Below are 7,314 nucleotides of genomic sequence, written 5' to 3' on the forward strand. Positions count from 1 at the left end.
ATCGGAAATTTTGACCATACTCCGATGAGGTTTGTCTCCTTCATATTTTAATATGATAAAATGTTACTCATATCATATATATTCATATGATGGTTAATGTTACTCATATCATATATATTCATATGATGGTTGTTATGTGCAAATGATCTTTTGTGCACTAGTCAAGGAATTGATCATATTTCTTAAAAATTATCATTATGACATGATCTAAATGAGAATATGATCCATTTTTTGCATATAATTGATGATTAAATTTTGAGAGCACTTGAAACGTAAAATTTTTGTGACAAATATTTTATAAATCACCTTTTTATATAATGTATGGTAAATGCTATGAATATTATGTGACGATTGTTTTTTGTGTCACAATTTGCTCTCATATGTAATATGGTCATGTGAATCATGATAGAAAATTAGGTATACTAAACATTTGCTATAGGCCATAAAAATTTATCCCATATATAAAAGCAATTTTGATATACTTTATCAAAATTATGGGATAAATATAGATAATTATACCTAATTTTTGGTACATGCTATTTACAAATATCATGAAAATTGGGTGAGAGTCATGATGTTCATGTGATGCATGACATAATTATTTTTTGAAAGCTATATGAATGCATCATATCACTTTTGATTGGATCCAGGAATAATAATAAAAATGTATGTGTTGAGGATAGTGTAACCACACATACAGTACGCGTGCAAGAAATTTATGCACACTGAATAAGGAATTTGTTACTACAATATCTAGTAGTACAAAATGATTAAGGGCTCTAGTAGAGCTGACCAATATATTATTGCATGGATCTAATATAACTTTGCCTAGAAGGTAAACTAAGAGCACTAATTTTTATTTTGTCACCCCTTAGCACAAGTCTCAGATTGATTATGAATATTTGATCCACAGTCTTTAAATCAATCCATGAAGGATTGCTATGATCAATAAAGTCATAATCTTCTATTGACTAAATCTGAGATTTTATGATGGTGAATCCCTCTGAATATGACCAGTATAATATAGTATTGTTTCACATGTGAAACTATATTAGAAGAACTATAGAAAGACAATATTAATACAAGACTCCATTGATTTTTAAAGGTAAATAATCTTGTACTCCAGTAGAAGTACATGACTAATCTTGTACTCTAGTAGAAATACATAACTAACCTTATACTCCAGTAGAAGTACATGGAAAGGTAATAACCGTGTACTCCGGTAGAAGTACACAACTAACATTCTACTCTAGTAGAAATACATGGAATATCATACTAAATAATGTGAGTCTTATTGTCTTCTATGATGATCATATTGTACTCCAGTAGTAGTACATGACAAAATTATGCTAAGTGTTTTTGAAGGAGTATTATTCTCCGAATTCTAAACCTTCACACTTGGCAATACATTTGGACATTGGGATATTTTCTAATAAGGTCTGGAAGACCTCGATCAGGGATTGACATTCGGGTGACAAATGACTCATGATTCATTGGTGAAGTCTTTAACTTCTATCTTTCGCATTATGCTATCCTACTAAAAATGCTATGTGCTTGAAGTGAATCACATCATGATGGTTTGCCTGAAGCAAATGGTGCTTGAAAGTCATAAATGAATCACATCATGATGGTTTGCCTGAAGCAAATGAGTTATTAATTTAAATGTACTTAAAAGTCAGAAGTGAATCACAATATCATGATGGTTTGCCTGAAGCAAACAAGTTATGCATTTAAATACTCTCACCATCCATGGATTTATTTGGCATTCGAATAGCATCATTACCACCCTAAAGTTGTGAATGCTCTTTCAAGAGGAGAAGTCCCCGAGAGAGACCAAGTATGCACACTGACGCTCCCTATCGCTAGAAGCGCGGGAGACCAGTTGATGCAAAAGATTTAAATTCGTGGAAAACCAGAATTGGTAACATTTCTCGGTCACTTGAGAAAGTTTTTCGTCTTGAAGACGGAACACATAGTGAACCTGCATGTGCTCCATGCAATATAAATGACTCATTGCATATCGTGACTATTCCCCCATACACCTAGTACGTGGTAAACATTTCCCAATCTGCGTTTCTATTTTGTTAGTGTGCAGTTCATTTTACTATATCACCTCTATAGCTGTGCAGTTCATTTTACTATATCACCTCTATAGCATATCTCCAAGGGGCTAAAACTAGGTATACATGATGATCATAGAACTCCGTCTGATTGTCTAAATACTTAGAGCCCATGATAAGGGATCAATAGATACAACGACTGCATACTTAATGAAGATCGGTTCACGACATTAGGGGGAGATAAGACCCCAAATTTAATGAAATGCCGAGAAGTTCCATGGGATGGACAAATCTTCATTAGTTAAATCCACGTACTAGTTAGATTGAACCAGAAGTTCAGAAAGATAACTGGACTAGAAGTTCAGAAGGTAATATATTTGCGACATTAGCAAATAATCTGCCAAATACATATTGATCATGCTGATCAGAAAAGAGTGACAAGGTCCCATATTTAATCCCTAATTTGGATCGAATTTCTCTACTGATACTCCTTGATGCCAGAAGTGTAGGAGGTTTATCAGCTTAAGAGATTAGAAGTATAATACTAGATCTAGTAAAGAAACATGTCACTCTTGTCTTAATAAGAATTATGTCCTGAAGACGTTCGTCCAGATGACGAAAACCCTAGTAAGGTGCACCAAACAAACATAATACTAGGGATGCGGAACGACCAGATCTCAATATCTTTGGGAAATGACAACAATCTGGTTAATTTAGAAATTGTCATGAATATGGGAGAAAATTATAATAGTTGTCGACAACACACACCTATATAATTGCTCATTTAAATAAACTGGATCCAGGTGAGGTGCCAGATGCATCCTCATTAGTTAATATTTAAAGGAGCAATTAAGGCATAGCTGAACTCGCTAAAATACATTCTCTTTATAGCACGTACACCATTGAATGTAACCCTGTTGGTTACAAATGAGCGTTTGTACGAAAGAGAAATGAGAATGATGAGGTGGTATAATATAAAACGGGTTTTGTAGCTCATGGGTTCACGTAGAGACCCTTAATTGATTTTAATTAATTGTTATCTCCCATATAAGATGGCATTAAGTTTCGCTACATAACATCATTGGCAAAATAATGAAATTAGATATGCAACTGATATACGTCATGATCGCATAATTATGGGTCATTAGACTGAGTAATTTTCCTCCTGAAGAAGGAATTGAATATATTACGCGATTTTTTTAAAGGATTGCGAATGGAGTTATTACCCTCATTTAGAAGGGATAATATGTACCATAAGTGTTCTTTAAAGGGTTGCTAATGCGCGTAGAATTGCTACATTTGATAATGTTAGCTCATGCCTAAAGACGGAGTTTTTGAAACAAAAGACTTGGGAAACCCCAAGTATTATCTCGACCTGAAGATCGAGCTTCTTCTTGAAGAAGTTTTTATACATCAGTAAGCCTACTTGAAAAATGCCTTGAAAATTCTTATATGGATAAGTATCATTTACTTATCACACTAACGGTTATATCTCTTGAAGTAGATAAGAAACCGTTTACACTCATGATACTTATCACACTAACGGTTGTATCTCTTGAAGTAGATAAAGAACTGTTTAGACTCAAAAAGTATAATAAGGATATCGTTGAACCAAAAGCCCATTAGTTCAGTATCGTTGGAGCACCATTTTTGGACCAGAAGTTCCATAATCGCATCAGGCCTGATATTTTATATGCAATTGAAATTTCTAGCAACAGTTAGTGCTCCTTCTACAATGAAATATTGGAATGGTGTTTAACATATCCTCTAGTGTCTTTGAGTTGCAAAAGATTTTGGCATTTATGTGAGAAACCAATGTATGGTTTTAATGGGCTACTTGGGTACTGGCTATTATCATTTGATCCCGACGATGCCAAGTCCCAAAACTGGTTATATTATATTTTACCCCCATTGTCTTATAAGGAGACAATAAAGATAGTGTTGCATCAATGATAAATGGGTATATTATGAAAATTTTAATTGGACGTTATGATGTCCGTATTATACCCACGTGAGCTCTAGAAGAGTCACGGGATTATTCACCCCATCGATAGTTAGACATATTTGTTCACAAATCCCTTTCTATATTTTGGAAATATATTTCATATAAGGGATTTGAAGAATGTTATCTTCAGGGGGAGTATCATTTACTTGAATCATGAATATTATGCCCTGAAGTTTATATTGGGGTTATGGTTGCACTCTTTTTCCCTTAGCTAAGTTTTTCTCATTGGGTTTTCTTAGCGTAAGGTTTTTAATGAGACAACCGGTGCAACACATAATTCAACGTATATCATGTACTCTTTTCCTCATTAGGTTTTTCTCACTGGGTTTTTCTAATGAGGTTTTTAACGAGGCGTGAGTATGGTATAGTAATGTCAAAAGGGGAACATTACAAAATCCTGAAGATTATACGCTGAAAGTTTATTATTAGTTATCCTGAAGATTAGACCTTGAAGGTCATGAATAATTTATGGTTGTACTCTTTTTTCCTTAGCTAAGTTTTTCCCACTGGGTTTTCTTAGTCCAAGGTTTTTAATGAGGCAACCCTATATAACAGATGTTTTGAAATACATCATGTACTCTTTTTCCCTTTGACTAGGTTTTTTCCCACAGGATTTTCCTAGCAAGGTTTTTTTAACGAGGCATGATTATGATGATAAAATAATGTCCAAGGGGGAGTGTTATAAATATATATATTAAGTGGACATTATTATTGTAACGGATATAACGGTCCGTCATTAATCTATTCATTATTGTACTCATTATTACTTTTGTATTATGTATAGATGTATGCTATACACCCTTGTAGAGGGATGATGATGATATGAATGAAAATCTCTCAAGCTCCTTCTCTCCTCAATCTCTCTGCCAATTATCTTCTTATTGTTTTTCTTGCAATTCCTTTTAGTTCTACAACAAATATAAAATATTTAAAAGAGGACATGTGTCATTCTTACTGCTTAATTATCTGCATTAAGAAATAAAATAAAATAAAAAATTGAAATTCAATTTGATTATATGTTGCTAGCTACGTAACAAATAAAACAATAAAATTGAATTGGATTGTGTATTGCTGCTGTTTCTCGTTTCATCTATGGTTGCTGCGGTTAGGGTGCAACGAACGAAGAAGATCATGATGGATTGATGGCTGAAGTGTTAAGTGTTGGGCCGGGTCTGCCCCAAATTTGGCCAGACCGGCAAATTATGTTGTGGACCCAGGTCCACCTTGCAAGGTGGACCTGGGTCCAAAACTAAGTCGTTTTTGTCTTCTTTTTTTTTTTTAAATTAGTAAACATATTGTTGAATATAGAGTTGTCCAAAAATGTGTGAATATAAAGGTTTCAAAGTGTGAATGTAGAGTATAGAAATCGTGAATGTAGATTTATGATTGTGTGAATGTAGAGTTGCCCAGAAATGTGTGAATGTGCAGGTTTCAAATTGTGAATATGGAGTATAGAAATCGTGAATGTAGAGCTATGCATGTGTGAATCTGTAATAGAGTTAAGAAGTTCTAGCAACTTGTAGCCCTATAATGTGTGAATGTGAAGTTCTCAAGTTGTGAATGTGGAGTATAGGACCTGTGAATATAGAGTTTTGAATGTGTGAATGCATAACAGTGGTAATATAGTTACTAAACATATAATCCTGTAATGTGTGAATGTGGAGTTTACAAATTGTTAATGTAGAGTATAGTGTATGTGAATGTAGACCCAGGTCCACCTTGCAAGGTGGACCTGGGTCCACGGCATAACAACCCTAACCAGACCTGGGATCCCTTTATAAAAAAAAATTCAATTTTGGGCCTGTTTTTTGGTTTGGGCTCCCCTAAGTTCTTTATATATATATATATATATATATATATATATATATACTCTTCATTATATTTGAACTTCTTCACTTAGGGGGTGTATTCAATCACGACTTTCATGAACTTTTAAATACTTTTAAAGTGATTGATTTTAATTGATTTTTGTAGAGTTTTTATAAACTTTCCTATAATCTTTTAAACTTTTATAAACTTTGTAAGAGTTTATAAATATCCATAGAACAAACATTTATATACTTTTAAAAACTTTTTCATATTAAAAAGTTTACAAAAGTCATTAAAACTCTAAATTGAATACACACTCACAAACATTCCATAACTTCTATTAATATATTATCTATAAATTAGTGCATTGTAAAAATTAAAAAAAATATATTGATGTCACAAAAATAGAGTATATTATTCATAAAGAAAATATAATCAATTTTTATAAATATAACCAATAAAAATATTTCTTGAACTAATGAAACAACTAATGCTAAGTAATATAATTATCAAAATGTTTAGAATGAAAAAGTACAAATTTTCCTTCAAAAAAAAAAAGTACGAATTAAAATATTCATCTTGTTAGTACAATTATCTTTGATTGGCATTGGTTTCGCCTTGTTGGGTATCTCTCCACATATCCAAAGCTATTTTAGCCCTCCATTCATTTGCATGCTCCCATTATTGTTCTTGAATAGTATCTCCCATTTATAATTACTATAAAATAAATAAAGAATCTCTTAAAAAATTCAACTTAATACAATATATATATATATATTTATAAATTAATAATTAATAAACATACAATTATATAAAATTATAAACATATTAATTAAAAAATTTGCTGCAACCAGCCGCAAGTTGCTGTTGGTTGCAACAAATATTTTTGCTGCACATTGCTGCTGTTCACAGCAAATATTTGCTGCTGCTCGCATAAATCTGCTGCGGTCGCAACAATTTTTTTAGCTCCGATCGCAGCAATTTTTTGTTGCGATGGCAACAAAAATTTTGCTTGAATATAAAAAAAAAAAAGTATTTATGAAACATTTGAAACGTACCGTAAAATTGATGGAAAATTTGCCTAGTTTAGATAGAGGAAAAAAAGTTTGTAGAGAATATTGAAAAGTTTGGGGTTGGAGGGTTGGATTTCATCTATTTATATTAATGAAGAGAAAGTCTATAGAAATCCTATTCTGACAGAGTTTGTGAAAGTTAATAACTTTTTGAATATTAGTAGACTTTTAATAACTCTATAAAAGTCTGAATCGAATACCTTTATACTTTTAAAAAGTTTTGAAAAGTTTGAATTGAATACATATATACTTTTAAAGAGTTTATAAAAGTCTAAATTGAATACCACCAAACTTTTAAAGTTGATAAAAGTATTTAAAAGTTCATGAAAGTCGTGATTGAATACACCCCCCTCTTTAAATTATCCAA

This window comes from Ipomoea triloba, chromosome 14, assembly GCF_003576645.1.
Source record: "Ipomoea triloba cultivar NCNSP0323 chromosome 14, ASM357664v1".
NCBI classification, from domain to species: domain Eukaryota; kingdom Viridiplantae; phylum Streptophyta; class Magnoliopsida; order Solanales; family Convolvulaceae; genus Ipomoea; species Ipomoea triloba.